General features: G+C 45.0%; 1 protein-coding gene across 9 annotated transcripts in view; it reads left to right on the top strand.

Moving 5' to 3' along the window:
• Nucleotides 1-2983: 2983 nt before the first annotated feature.
• STAU1 (staufen double-stranded RNA binding protein 1) overlaps nucleotides 2984-14219 on the top strand; it is an 83922-nt gene continuing 72686 nt past the window's right edge. For 5 of the 9 annotated variants that reach the window (XM_033186687.1, XM_033186684.1, XM_033186685.1 and 2 more), the window contains exon 1: nucleotides 3101-3240. The gene's annotated coding sequence lies outside the window, so the exon portion shown is untranslated. Of the gene's footprint in view, nucleotides 3241-14219 lie in introns of all 9 variants that reach the window. The other 4 variants (XM_033186688.1, XM_033186686.1, XM_033186681.1 and 1 more) reach the window with 1 other exon arrangement.

The following is a 14219-nucleotide window of genomic DNA, read 5'->3' as shown; positions in this document are numbered from 1 at the left end:
CAAAAAAAAAAAAAAAAAAAAAAAAGGCCGGGCGCGGTGGCTCACGCCTGTAATCCCAGCATTTTGGGAGGCTGAGACGGGTGGATCACAAGGTCAGGAGATTGAGACCATCCTGGCTAACAGGTGAAATCCCGTCTCTACTAAAAATACAAAAAAAATTAGCCAGGCTCAGTGGTGGGCGCCTGTAGTCCCAGCTACTCGGAGGCTGAGGCAGGAGAATGGCGTGAACCTGGGAGGCGGAGCTTGCAGTGAGTGAGATCGCCCTACTGCACTCTAGCCTGGGAGACAGAGAGAGACTCTGCCTCAAAAAAAAAAAAAAAATTAAAAATTAAAATCAATGTCTCATAGGGCTTTTATGAGCTTTGTATTAGAGAGCCGAGATCACACCATTGCACTTCAGCTTGGGCAACAGAGTGAGATTCTGTCTCAAAAGAAAAAAAAAGAAAAACGTCAATGTCTCAAAGGGCTTTTATGAGTTTTGCACATTCCCATTCCTTAGTTCAAATGCATATAATTTATCTTGTGAGAAGGAACACACAGAATTTATCATAACATACTTAATGCTCACAGTTTCTTGTGAATCAATAATACATAGCTTCAATCTTTTTCTCAAGATAAAGAAAAATAATTCCTTAATTACTTAGCAAGAGTCAAGAGGTCTTCAGGATCTTGGAAGAGAACTTGACTGACAGTTTCTTGAAGAAAACAAATCTAAGTGACCTACTCCTGATCAGGTACGGTGGCCCACACCTGGAATAATCCCCCCAGTACTTTGGAAGGTCAAGGCAAAAGGATTGCTTGAGCCTAGAAGTTTGAGACCAACCTGGTCAACTTAGTAACTTGGTAAGACCCTGGGCAACTTAGTAAAACCCTTTCTCTACAAAAAATTGAAAAATTAGCTGGGAGTGGTGGCGCATGCCTGTGGTCCCAGCTACTCAAGAGGCTGAGGTAGGAGGATTTCTTGAGCTCAGGAGGTTGAGGCTGCAGTGAGCTGTGTTTATGCCACTGCACTCTAGTTAGACAGGGCGAGACCCAGTCTCAAGAAAAAAATAAAAAAGATATGTGGAAGGAGGGAAGAGGGAAGAAAGAAAATTGGGACTGGAAGTCATAGACCCACCACTTTTATCCTCATGGGTGATAGCAAAATCACCTTTAATGAGATTGTCTGATTGTGCGCAGCTTTGGGTTTAGGGAGACCTCTCTGCGTCTGCTCCTTTACCCAAGGAGGTATGGGATCCACACTGCTTGGAAGTTAGAAAGAAAAAAAAGATCACTTTTAGCAGAGGGCTGCACAATATCTGAATGTTGCTTAGTACTGTCTTGCATGGGCACTAAAGGAACGGTGAAAGTCCTTTGACTATTTTTGGTGTTCTGAAATTCAGTGTCTTTGCACTTCACAAGAAGCAATGTATGGAGGCCTTGTCTAGAGAACAGCGTCCTCCCAGGCTTGGCTAAGGCTCCAAAGCCTCGCTTGGAGGGGCTCCTTCAGACACAGCAGCTCGTATTTTGAATTTATATTCCCCTGGCAAGAGAGACTGAGCAATTGTTAGATTGAGAGATATTTAAGAGAGAGAGAATTATTTTTAAATAGTGGGGAAGCAGTCCTAGAGTGAGCAGGAGAGAGAAGCTCTGTGTATTTGCAGTTCCTTCACTCATTCTCAGTTTCCTGGACCTCTCACAACACGAGCATAATTTTCACTGAGTCTGATCTCAGAAGTTCAAGATTCTTTTTTTTTTTTTGAGATGGAATCTCACTCTGTTGCCCAGGTTGGAGTGCAATGGCGTGATCTTGGCTCACTGCAACCTCCATCTCCCAGGTTCAAAAGATTCTCCTGCCTCAGCCTCCCAAGTGGCTGTGATTACAGGCACCCACCACTACACCCGGCTAAATTTTTTTGTATTTTTAGTAGAGATGGGGTTTCACCATGTTAGTCAGGCTGGTCTTGAACTCCTGACCTCAGGTGATCCGCCCGCCTCGGCTTCCCAAAGTGCTGGGATTACAGGCGTGAGCCACCGCGCCTGGCCAAGATTCTTTACTGGCCACCCTCCCTCCAACCTCCCATATAATACGGCTGCTAAAAACCACTTAGTTTATCTAGATCTGGGTGAAAGAAATAGCAATCTAGCACTTCTTGTCTTTTTTTTTTTTTTTTTTGAGATCAAGTATGGTTCTGTCGCCAAGGCTGGAGTGCAGTGGCGTGATCTTGGTTCACTGCAATCTCCGCCTCCCGGGTTCAAGCAGTTCTCCTGCCTCAGCCTGCCGAGTAGCTCGGACTACAGGCGCCCGCCACCACGCTCGGCTAATTTTTTGTATTTTTAGTAGAGAAGGGGTTTCACCGTGGTAGCCAGGATGGTCTCGATCTCTTGACCTAGTGATCCGCCCGCCTTGGCCTCCCAAAGTGCTGGGATTACAGGCGTGAGCCACGGCATCCGGGCCATTGTCTTTTATCTCACTATAAAATTTTCTAATTTTATTTATTGTGTATTTTACTCACACAAGAATGTAAGCTCTACAAGGGCAGGGATTTTTGTCTGTTCACCACTACATTCTTAGCCCTTGGAGCAATGCCTTGCATACAGCAAGCATTTAATGAACATCTACAGATGGAGGAAGAAACAACTGCAGGAAGGAGAGAAAGAGAGAAAGGAGGGCCAGAGGCAGGACAAGAGGAAAGACCGAGAGAAGGAAGGAAAAAGGACGTGGAGGAGGAAAGGTAGGCTGGGTTCTCCCAGACACGCTTCAAGTCCAGCAGGCAGCACGAAACTCCCATCAGAACTACAACTCCCGGCAGGCCCCGGGGCCCAGGGCGGCCCGCGGCTGCCTAGGCGGGACAAGGCGCCACTCCCGCTGAGCTCCCGGCGTGCCTTGCGAGCGCAGACTCCGCCGCAGCGCCCGCCGGAACTTGTGGTCCGGGCCGCGGGTGGGGGTGGGGCCGGGCCTGGAGGCGGGCGGGGGACGGGGGCGGGCGCCTGCCCCTCCCCCGTCACTTCCTGCCGGGCTGCGGGCTCCGGAGCGGCTCTTCAGCGTTTGCGCCGGCGACCGCCGCGTCTCTCTCGGCTCCTGCTTCCTTTGACCGCTCCCCCCCCCCCCCGGCCCGGCGGCGCCCGCCTCCTTCACGGCCACTCCGCCTCTTCCCTCCCTTCGTCCCTTCTTCCTCTCCCTTTTTCCTTCCTCCTTCCCCTCCTCGCTGCCACCGCCCAGGACCGCCGGCCGGGGGACGAGCTCGGGGCAGCAGCCAGGTGAGGCGGCCGGGCCGAGCCGGGCCTGGCGGAGCCCGCGCGGGCGCCGCGGTGGTGGGGAGGTGGGCGGCGGGTGGGGCCTAGGCCTCGGCGGGCCCGCGCGCCCCGCCGCCTTCCCACGGGCCTCTGTAGCCCGCGGGGCCTTCCCGGAGGAGGCGGGTCCTTTTTCGCCCCCCGCCTCCGGGCGCCCTGAGGCCTGGCCTCGGGTGCCCCCATCCCCTCCAGCCCTCGCCGGTGTCACAAACAGGTGCCGCGGCCGCCTTTCCTCGTCCCGCATGGCGCGCGCGGGGATGCCGAAGTTATTCCCGGGGCTGGGGCGCGGGTTGGGGGTGGCCCGCTTCAGGTCCCCTAGGGCTGGAGCCTCTCAGTGTCGCCGGCCCAGGTCTGTAGCTTAGTGGTTAAGAGCACGGCCCAGGTGTCCAAAACGGGTGCCAAACCCGGCTCTGCCCCATTAGGTAAGACACTTAAACTCTTTGTGTCTTGGTTGGAAAGGGGGCTGCTAATACCGTCCCTGCCTCTTAAGACTGTTAGGGTTCAGTGAAATGGGGCGTGTAAAGCGCTTATCAGAGTGCCAGACGCAGAACGTGTCCCAATAAACCGTCTGCATAATTTATTAGCGTGATATGAAGGTATAATTTAATGGACAGAGTGGATAGAAGTTGACCTACCTCTCCGTTTGGGTTTCTTAGAGGCTGCAGTGTTCCGCGTGCCCATGTCCAGAGCCAGGGCATTGTTTTGAGTTCTTAACATCTGAAAGGGGCGTACGCTTAATTGGTACATTGTTGTTGGCAGTCTGTAAACGATGGATGCTATTTCTTTCCATCTTCTCCGCTTAGCCAACTGCAGGATATTCACCATCTCCCGCAGGATGAGCAACCTGTCCATTTCCCCCCGCCCCGCCATCAGCCAGCTTCTTGTTGTCATTCCATTTCTGGGAAAGTTGCTGGCAGAAGCTTCCCTTGAGTTGGGCAAACCTATCTGGAGCACTTACTGTGAGTCAGGCTCTGAAGCGGGGTGTACGGAGATGGAAAAATTTGTCTGTCTGTTCTTTCTGTACACCTCGATAAGTTTTTTTCACTGAAGCTTTGCTTATATTCCCCTCTCCCTGTTGGCTTTCCTTTTAAGCCCTTACTCCGCCTCCGTGTTGCAGTATTGCTTGTGTGGAAGTTTTCTCCTGTTCCGGAAGATACGTGCTTCAGTCTGTTCTGCCACTGTTCTTCGGCTGTGTGGACGTTTTTAAGTTCACACTTCTCTTCTGCTTGTAGCTTTCATTGTTAAGAGCGTAGTGGAAAGAGTTCAGTCAGGTTCCTGGTTGATTTTGGCCTTTCAGGAATCCGTGCTTACCAAATGTAAATTACATTGCTACTTGTTGAGGTAAAAACTAAAAATACAGTTGGAGTGTAGAGGGAGCAGTTTCGGTTATCCTGGTGACAGGTGGGATTTTTAGTACAGCAACTTTATTAAAGCATACTGGGTTTTTGAAAATTCTGTACTTAGTTTTATAGGTGTACTCTTAAGGAAATGCAACTTATGGGTGTTCAATTTTATACGAGTAAGGAGTATGTGTTTACCTGAGTGATCCTCCTGTATCGTAGGATTGTTTTAGGCATTAAATTTCGTTAGTGAACTGAAAATATTTTTATTTATACGCTTCTCAACACACATGCGGCAAAGTGGCCTCCTTGTTTTTGACATTTTCCTGGAATTTTCTGACAGTCTTACCGTTGTTTCTAATTTAAAATATTTGTTTGAATTTTTTTTTTTTTAGACAGCCTCACGCTGTCGCCCAGGCTGGAGTGCAGTGGCACGATCTCTGCTCATTGCAACCTCTGCCGCCTGGGTTCAAGCGATTCTCCTGTCTCAGCCTACCGAGTAGCTGGGATTACAGGCGCCCGCCGCCGCGCCGTGTTAATTTTTGTAGTTTTAATAGAGACAGGGTTTTGACATGTTGGCCAGACTGGTCTTGAACTCCTAACCTCGTTATCCACCCGCCTCGGCCTCCATAAGCAGGCTAGGCGCGGTGGCTCATGCCTGTAATCCCAGCACTTTGGGAGGCCGAGGCGGGTGGATCACGAGGTCAGGAGACGGAGACCATCCTGGCCAACATGGTGAAACCCCGTCGCTGCTGAAAATACAAAAAATAGCCGGGTGTGGTGGCGGGCGCCTGCAGTCCCAGCTACTCGTGAGGCTGAGGCAGGAGAATCGCTTGAACCCGGGAGACGGAGGTTGCCTGGGCGACAGAGCGAGACTGTCTCAAAAAAAAAAAAAAACCCAAAAAACCACGTAAGCAAACAACTATACAAACAGTGTAAAGCATGTCTAATACTGCCATATCACAATGGCATATTGCAGTAGGGAAATGGTATTTTAAATACCATTTTAAAAAATCTTTTTATTCTGGAAAATATGTAAAACTAGAACACTATGGAGAACCCCATGTATTAGTCACTCACTCAGCTTTGACAATTATTAACTCATAGCCAAGGTCGGTTTTGTTTCATGTTGTATCCCCCCACACAAACTAGATTATTTTGAAACAAATCTTAAACATTGTATCGCAACATGAGCGATTTTGACTTTTACCAGATTGCTCTAGATTAATGTCACAAAATTTACTTTTAGTAGAATAATAGTTCTCATTTTGTTTGTTGGGCTTCCCTTCTCTGTTTATAAATGGTTTCTGTACAGCAGAAAAGAAAAAGAAAATTAACTCTTGATTCAATGCTTTCAGCTCCTCAAAGTCAAAATACAGCCTTGCTTCTTTGTTGTGTACAAAAGCAAAAATTCTTGAGCTATTAATGACTATAATTGAAAAGCAAACAGAAATACAGATTTCCCTAGTCCTGTTTGGCAGAGACCTGCCTGTTAACCCACTTTAATAGAGATAACTTTGTGTCAAAGTTAAACTACAGTTAATAATTCATAACGAAAACTTAAAAAGTTTCTTTACAGTAGTTGTGTAAAGATACTGCTGTTACCTTAGGTTAAGAATTAAGCAAAAGATAATCTTTTATCATAGAATTGTTTTCCAAAGAGCCCCCATCTGCTCTATTTCCAAATAACAAATTTAGCAAATATGAATGAAACCTTAATTTTTGTGAATTGTATGAAATCACAGCATGAGTGTTCACGTTTTTCTTTCTTGTGTCTAAAAGATCTCTCTTACAATGGAAGTTGACAGGAATATTATAAATGTTTGTCATTGTTGAATAACTTTTCAAATTTCTAGTTGTAAATAGTTTTCAACTTTTAGATCTGTAACGTTATTTCAGTTTTGTAGGTTTACTTTTGAGCTTGATCTGGTACAGTGGAAATGTTACATGTTACGTTTTAGTTATTACTACCTGGAAGATGGGGAAGGATACACCTCTTAAAATTTATTTAGGAAAGAAACGCCAATTTAGTATCTGGGAAAGGACACAACACGTTTTAGAAAATGTGTAGTGCTTCCCATTAAGCTTAGGGTAAAAATTATAAGCATTGAGAATTGTTACCATAAATATATTTACGGTATATAAAAAATATATATACTGTAAATAAAATTGTTACCGTAAATTCTTCAGAATAAGTTGCTCTCTTTTATGTTTCAGCCAGAAAGCCCAGGTATATACAGATTACAGCAGATCCTTGAATAATGTTGTTTCAAGACAATGTGAGGAAAAAAACTGTTTGTGGAGTTTGCACATTCTCCCTATCCCTGCATAGGTTTTCTCTGAGTACTGTTGATTTCCTCCCACATCCCAAAGCTGTACACATGAGGTTCACTGGTGTGTGGAGCAGTGTGTGTATGTGTGAGCGCTTTCTGCAGTGGATATCCTGTCTAGGGCCGGTTCCGGCCTTGCACCCTGAGCTGCTGGGATAGGCTGCAGCCACCCCAACCCTGAACTGGAATAAGTGGGAAATTTTTTTTTTTTTTTTTTTTTTTGAGACGGAGTCTCGCTCTGTCGCCCGGGCTGGAGTGCAGTGGCCAGATCTCAGCTCACTGCAAGCTCCGCCTCCCGGGTTTACGCCATTCTCCTGCCTCAGCCTCCCGAGCAGCTGGGACTACAGGCACCAGCCACCTCGCCCAGCTAGCTTTTTGTATTTTTTAGTAGAGACGGTGTTTCACCGTGTTAGCCAGGATGGTCTCGAACTCCTGACCTCGTGATCCGCCCGTCTTGGCCTCCCAAAGTGCTGGGATTACAGGCTTGAGCCACCGCGCCCGGCCAATTTTTTTTTTTTGAGATGGAGTTTCACTCTTGTCGCCCAGGCTGTGTGCAATCTCGGCTTACTGCAGCCCCACGCCTGTAATCCCAGCACTTTGGGAGGCTGAGGCGGGCAGATCACCTGAGATCAGGAGACCAGCTGGCCAGCATGGCGAAATCCTGTCTCTACTAAAAATACAAAAAATTAGCCAGGCTTGTTGGCGGGCGCCTGTAACCCCAGCTACTCAGGAGGCTGAGGCAGGAGAGTCACTTGAACCTAGGAGGCAGAGGTTGCAGTGAGCGGTTATCGTGCCATTGCACTCCAGCCTGGGCAACAAGAGCGAAAGTATGTCTCAAAAAAATTAAAAAAAAAAGTATGTCTACTTCACATTTATTTCAGTGTTTAATATTAGAAGTGTTTGGTCTTTATTTGAAAGTTTGGTGATGTTTTTCTGATGAGAAATGTGCCCTAGAACCTAACTCTTCTTTGTATCAGTTAGCCTGTGTTAGTCGGCAGTCTCAGTTTCCCAGAACCTATCCCTTACGTTAAGAGAGGATTTACTGTGTTTTAAGTTTAGAAATGGCCATGACTCATGGAACTCTCCTCCACCCCCATTCTAAAGTCCAGATCATTAATATCATTCTGGGTGTTATCAAACTGGGTGCTGCTTCATCCTGTCTCTCTCCCCAATACCACAAGGTAGTCTCAGTTTGTAGGGCAGCTTTCTTTCTTTTTTTTTTTTGTGAGACTGAGTCTCATTCTGTCACCCAGGCTGGAGTGCTGTGGCGCAATCTCAGCTAACTGCAAGCTCCACCTCCTGGGTTGACGCCATTCTCCTGCCTCAGCCTCTGGAGTAGCTGGGACTACAGGCGCCCGCCAGCAGGCCCGGCTAATTTTTTTTGTATTTTTAATAGAGATGGGGTTTCACTGTGTTAGCCAGGATGGTCTCCATCTCCTGACCTCGTGATCCCGCCCACCTCTGCCTCCCAAAGTACTGGGGTTACAGGCGTGAGCCACCACGCCTGGCCTGTAGGGCAACTTTCTTTGAGCCTTTTTACTGGATTGAGTAAGAGTGTAATTCAGTATAAAGATGAAACTTTCATGAAAAAGGTATCTTTTTGTGGGATTCCACAAGCCAGTTCCAGAGTTTGTTGCCCAGGCAGATCTTGAACTCCTGAGCCCAAGTGATCCTCCCACCTCAGCCTCCTTAGTAGCTGGAATTATAAGCAGAGGCCTTGTTTTCATGAGCTTCTAAATTGGATCATCTTATTTGATGTCATATTTAGTGATGCAGAATTGTTCAATTTGAGGAAGTATAAATTCCTCCCCTCTCAAGAGCTTTGAGGTAGCTTTTTTAGAGCTTTCAAAAGTATTTAGAGAATTTTATGACAGATTTGTTTCACATTAGACCTATAACAGGTTATTTTACCTTGACTTCTGGTGATGGAGACATTTGTGGTTGAAATGCTTCTCGTGTAATTTTCTACATGAGGTTTTCTTTAAATAAAACTTCACCAGAATCAAGGCTGTATACCATTTGTGCTATTCCAAAAAATATAAATTGCCAGTTAACGGTTGAACCATGAGAGGGCATGTTAGGTGCTATGGTTATTTACCCCCACCATTTTATTATGAAAAATTTCAAACATATTGACAAAGTTTATGAAGTTTTATTGTACATCTCTTTAGATACCATCTACTTTCTGTTTATTTCTGCCCTGTTTCATGGTGATGAATACCATCTACTCTTTATCATTAACATTTTACCGTACAGTATTATGAAGCTTGAATAATGTTGGCCAAATCCATTGTTCTCACCTGCTAAGGAGATAATAGGATTATAAATATATAGCTAAGTTTATCTTATCAAATGCCACTGGATGGATGGCTTAGATATCTGTCTTTTTTTTTTTTTTTTTTTGAGACGGAGTCTCGCTCTGTCGCCCAGGCTGGAGTGCAGTGGCCGGTTCTCAGCTCACTGCAAGCTCCGCCTCCCGGGTTTACGCCATTCTCCTGCCACAGCCTCCCGAGTAGCTGGGACTACATTAGCTGGGACTACAGGCGCCCGCCACCTCGCCCGGCTAGTTTTTTTTTTTTTTTTTTGTATTTTTAGTAGAGACGGGGTTTCACCGTGTTAGCCAGGATGGTCTTGATCTCCTGACCTTGTGATCCGCCCGTCTCGGCCTCCCAAAGTGCTGGGATTACAGGCTTGAGCCACCGCGCCCGGCCTAGATATCTGTCTTATTGACAGCTTAATGCTTTGAACTAGAAACCCTTACTGAAAGAAAAGTAATATTTTTAAAGTGGTAAAATGGAAATTACTGCAAATAGCTTAATTTATTTTTTAAATGTTTACATTCCCATACTAGTGAATAAGGTTGATGTAACAGTGATATATGTCACCAGATAAATGGAAGTAGAGAAAAATCCCTTAGGCTGTTAATTACTATATATTTTCTGGGATTACAAATGTTTATTAAAGAAGTAGACTCAGGGAGCTGCCTCAAAGTATATTTACTGAAAGCAAAAGTGGAAAAATCTATTTGAGAAAGTGTTTGCTTTCGATTAAAAATTAGTCTTCTAAATATCAAATCTGTAACCCATCTGGCTTCTGTTTAATGTGGAATCTAATTTGGGAAAGAAGTGTGATGACTATGTGGGTTTACAACAGTAGTGGAAGCAAAACTGGCCATTTTATTATGATAGAAATTTTGTGTCATGTCTCCCAGACAATAAAGGCTAAGAAAATCTATTTAAATACATTGGGGTCTTTTCCCCTGAATGAAAATGATTGCTGAGGGTTAAACCTTCATTAGATTGCCTCTGCTTTTTTTTGTTCTTTTTTTTTTTGGAGACAGTCTTGCCCTGTTGCCCATGCTGGAGTGCAGGGGTGTGATCTCGGCTCACTGCAACCTCCGCTTCTTGGGTTAAAGCAATTCTCCTGCCTCAGCCTCCCGGGTAGCTGAGACTACAAGCGAGCACCACCACACCCGGCTAATTTTTTGTATTTTTAGTAGAGACGGAGTTTTGCTGTGTTGCTCAGGCCTGTCTCGAACTCCTGAGCTCAGGCAGTCCACCCGCCTCAACCTCGAGAAGTGCTAGGATTACAGGCTTGAGCGACTGTGCCCGGCCTTACCCCTGTATTTGATGTAGCTACAGAACTGGTTGCTCAGTGAGTGGGTTGGTTTTAGTCAGCATATTCTCTGATCCCATTTAAAACTTTTTACAAGTGGGGTGTCACTGTAAGTTTTATAGATGTTCATGTGTAAGAACAGGTTTAGTGAATTTGCTGGATAATAATACTCGCTACTGTTGAGCTCTGTGATTCTAACCATGTGCCAGGTTAGAATTACAGGATGAAGGTTATTTTATGCAGAAAAGGAATCTAAAAGGTCAGGTTGAATTTATCTAATAATATAAAAGTTGCAGTTCATTTAGCTCTTTCCTTGAACCAAAATAAAAGGGTTTCTTAGACCCTTTATGTTGTATCTCTAATGCAAACATCTTTGCAACAGAAAGGTCATAATTGCTGAGGTTACTTCCGAGAGGCCAGATAACTGACTCAGAGTCCTGAGACACCAAGTATTAGTTCTAGAGCATAGGCTGGTCTGGCTCCAAAGTCAGTACTCTTTCCACTGAACCATGCTTTGGCTCTAAATTATGCTTAGGTGCTTTTTGTTTAGGATAATTGTTTCTGCTTGTCACTAGCGGCCCTCCCCCGACTCTCCCCACCACAGCAGCTAGGATGAATTTTGCTCATTTTGCTCATTAGAACCTTAGATCAATTTGAAAGAAAGCCTGGTTAAGTAATAGTCTTTTACATGGACTCTTGAAATAGCTTTCCGGTTTGCTTTTATTTGTTATATCAAATTAAGCTAAAACTTAAAACTGATCCACAGGTTTGTGTGTGGGGAGGGGCTGTCTTATTAACCTTTGTGTTGGAGGCCAGCTCCTAAATTACTACTATCATGTGCCATCAAGTTTGTTAAAAATTGCCGGCACGGTGGCCCACGCCTGTAATTCCATCATTCTGGGAGGCCAACGCAGGTGCATCACCAGAGGTCAGGAGTTCGAGACCAGCCTGGCCAACATGGTGAAATCCTGTCTCTACTAAAAATACAAAAATTAACTGGGTATGGTGGTGTGTGCCTGTAATTTCAGCTACTTAGGGGACTGAAGCAGGAGAATGGCTTGAACCCGGCAGGTGGAGGTTGCGGTGACCTGACATTGTGCCACTGCACTCCAGCCTGGGCGACAGAGCAAAACTCCATGTACAAAAAAAAAAAAAACAAAAACAAAAACAAAAAGCCAATAGTCCAGATTGTTGCTAAAAAATTCATTTCTTCTGAATTCTAACGTTCTGCTTTAGTGGAATGAGTTAACTAAGCTTCCAATTAACTTTATAGGATAGGTGCTGGTTGTCCTGTTTGCTTCCTAGCCCTTTCTAACATCCCTTTTGTGGCTGATACTGTTGGGAGTATTTAATGCAGCTTTCTGTTTGGAATTGAGCTGCTTCCTGAACAATTTTGTTTTACTTTTCTTTGAATCGGTGATCTGAATCAGAAGCTTCTTTGGTATTCCACCCGGGCAGTCGTCGTCTTTTATGGCTAGTCTTAAAAGGCTGGATCAATGAAATTAAATCTGCCTTTGGATTTGAGCTTTTAGTGAGATGGTGTCTGAAGTTCCATTTTGTGTTTAACTTCAACTGAGGCTACCGTGTAGTCTGTAATGACATAGCATGTCTCGCTAATCACTAAAAGGTGTTGGAAATACCCCTTGGGATGAAGTGAGCAGATAATGCTGCTTACATTGTTACTATATTAGCTCCCTTCAGAGATGAGCTTTAGGATCTAACTAGATCTTGTCTGATTTTCTCCTGTCTTTGCTTTTTTGAAGTCCATGCCTTCTATAGATTACAATTAACTGAGGCATGAATTTTTTACCCTTGCAGATTCCACCTCGATACAAATAGGGCCATTGTTTGCTGAAGCCATTGTGATTTTATGCAGAATGTTGAGCAGTCCTTTCCTCTGTCAGAAAGAACAATTTATATGTAATGATGAGTCTAATTATGCTTGGAAGCTTATTTTCCTTGTTGCACAATTGAACCAACCTGCTCATGAAAGCTCCATGACCCTTTACCTAGATGACAGTCAAATATAGTTAGGCAAGTAAGTTTCCTTTTGGTTTATCATTGAGTAAACCTTTGCAACCTGTAATGTTTAGCAAGTGACTACTTCTGTATAGTAATTTTCCTTTTAGCTGAGAATTTATTCAAGCACCAAACATAAAAAAGAATACAAGTGAAATCAACTTTCTTTTGCATGAGTGACTTTCTATAATTTGCTACTTTTTATCTTTTTTTTTTTTTTTTTTTTTTTGAGATGGCGTTTCTCTCTTGTAGCCCAGGCTGGAGTGCAGTAGCGCGATCTCAGCTCACTGCCACCTCCACCTCCCAGGTTCAAGCGATTCTCCTGCCTCAACCTCCTGAGTAGCTGGGATTACAGACGTGCACCACCATGCCCAGCAAATTTTTGTATTTTTAGTAGAGATGGGGTTTCGCCATGTTGGCCAGGCTGGTTGCGAACTCTTGACCTCAGGTGATCCACCTGCTTTGGCCTCCCAAGTGCTGGGATTACAGGTGTGGGTCACCATGCCCAACCTTTGTTTTTTTTTTTGAGATGGAGTTTTGCTCTGTTGCCCAGGCTGGAGTGCAGTGGCACAATCTCGGCTCATTGCAAGCTCCGTCTCCTGGGTTCACACCATTCTCCTGCCTCAGCCTCCTGAGCAGCTGGGACTACAGGCGCCCGCCACCCCGCCTGGCTAATTTTTTGTATTTTTAGTAGAGATGGGATTTCACCATGTTAGCCAGGATGGTCTTGATCTGCTGAACTCGTAATCTGCCAGCCTCACCCTTCCAAAGTGCTGGGATTACAGGCATGAGCCACTGTGCCCGGCCTTTTCATTTGCTTTTCTTTTTATTTATATATATATATATTTATACGTATAATCTATATATATATGTATAATCTATATCTATCTATCTATTTATATATATATATATAGTTTGAGATGGAGTCTCACTCTGTCATCCAGGCTGAAGTGCAGTGGCTCAATCTCAGCTCCCTGCAACCTCTGTCTCCCGGGTTCAAGCAATTTTCCTGCCTCAGCCTCCCAAGTAGCTGGGATCAGAAGCACCCACCACCATGCACAACTAATTTTTGTATTTTTAGTAGAGATAGGGTTTCACCATGTTGGCCAGGCTGGTTTCGAACTCCCGACCTGAGGTGATCCCCTCGCCTCGGCCTTTTTGATCTTCATAATAGGGTGGGTTTTTTTTTGTTTTTTTTTTTGTTTTTTTTTTTTTTTTTTTTTTGAGACGGAGTCTTGCTCTGTCACCCAGGCTGGAGTGCAGTGGCCGGATCTCAGCTCACTGCAAGCTCCGCCTCCTGGGTTTATGCCATTCTCCTACCTCAGCCTCCCGAGTAGCTGGGGCTACAGGCGCCCGCCACCTCGCCCGGCTAGTTTTTTTTGTATTTTTTAGTAGAGACGGGGTTTGACTGTGTTAGCCAGGATGGTCTCGATCTCCTGACCTCATGATCCGCCCGTCTCGGCCTCCCAAAGTGCTGGGATTACAGGCTTGAGCCACCGCGCCCGGCAATAGGGTGTTTTGAATGTGGCTTTTTATTATCATTTTTAATGTAAGTTATGGTCTACCCTAATAATGTTTAACAGCTGACTTTGGCATGGCATGTCATACTGTTTTGTTTGTTTTTTGTTTTTTGAGAAGGAGT

The sequence above is a fragment of the Trachypithecus francoisi genome, unplaced genomic scaffold, assembly GCF_009764315.1.
Source record: "Trachypithecus francoisi isolate TF-2019V2 unplaced genomic scaffold, Tfra_2.0 Lachesis_group21, whole genome shotgun sequence".
Taxonomy (NCBI): domain Eukaryota; kingdom Metazoa; phylum Chordata; class Mammalia; order Primates; family Cercopithecidae; genus Trachypithecus; species Trachypithecus francoisi.
This window is presented reverse-complemented; position numbering and strand designations above follow the sequence as displayed.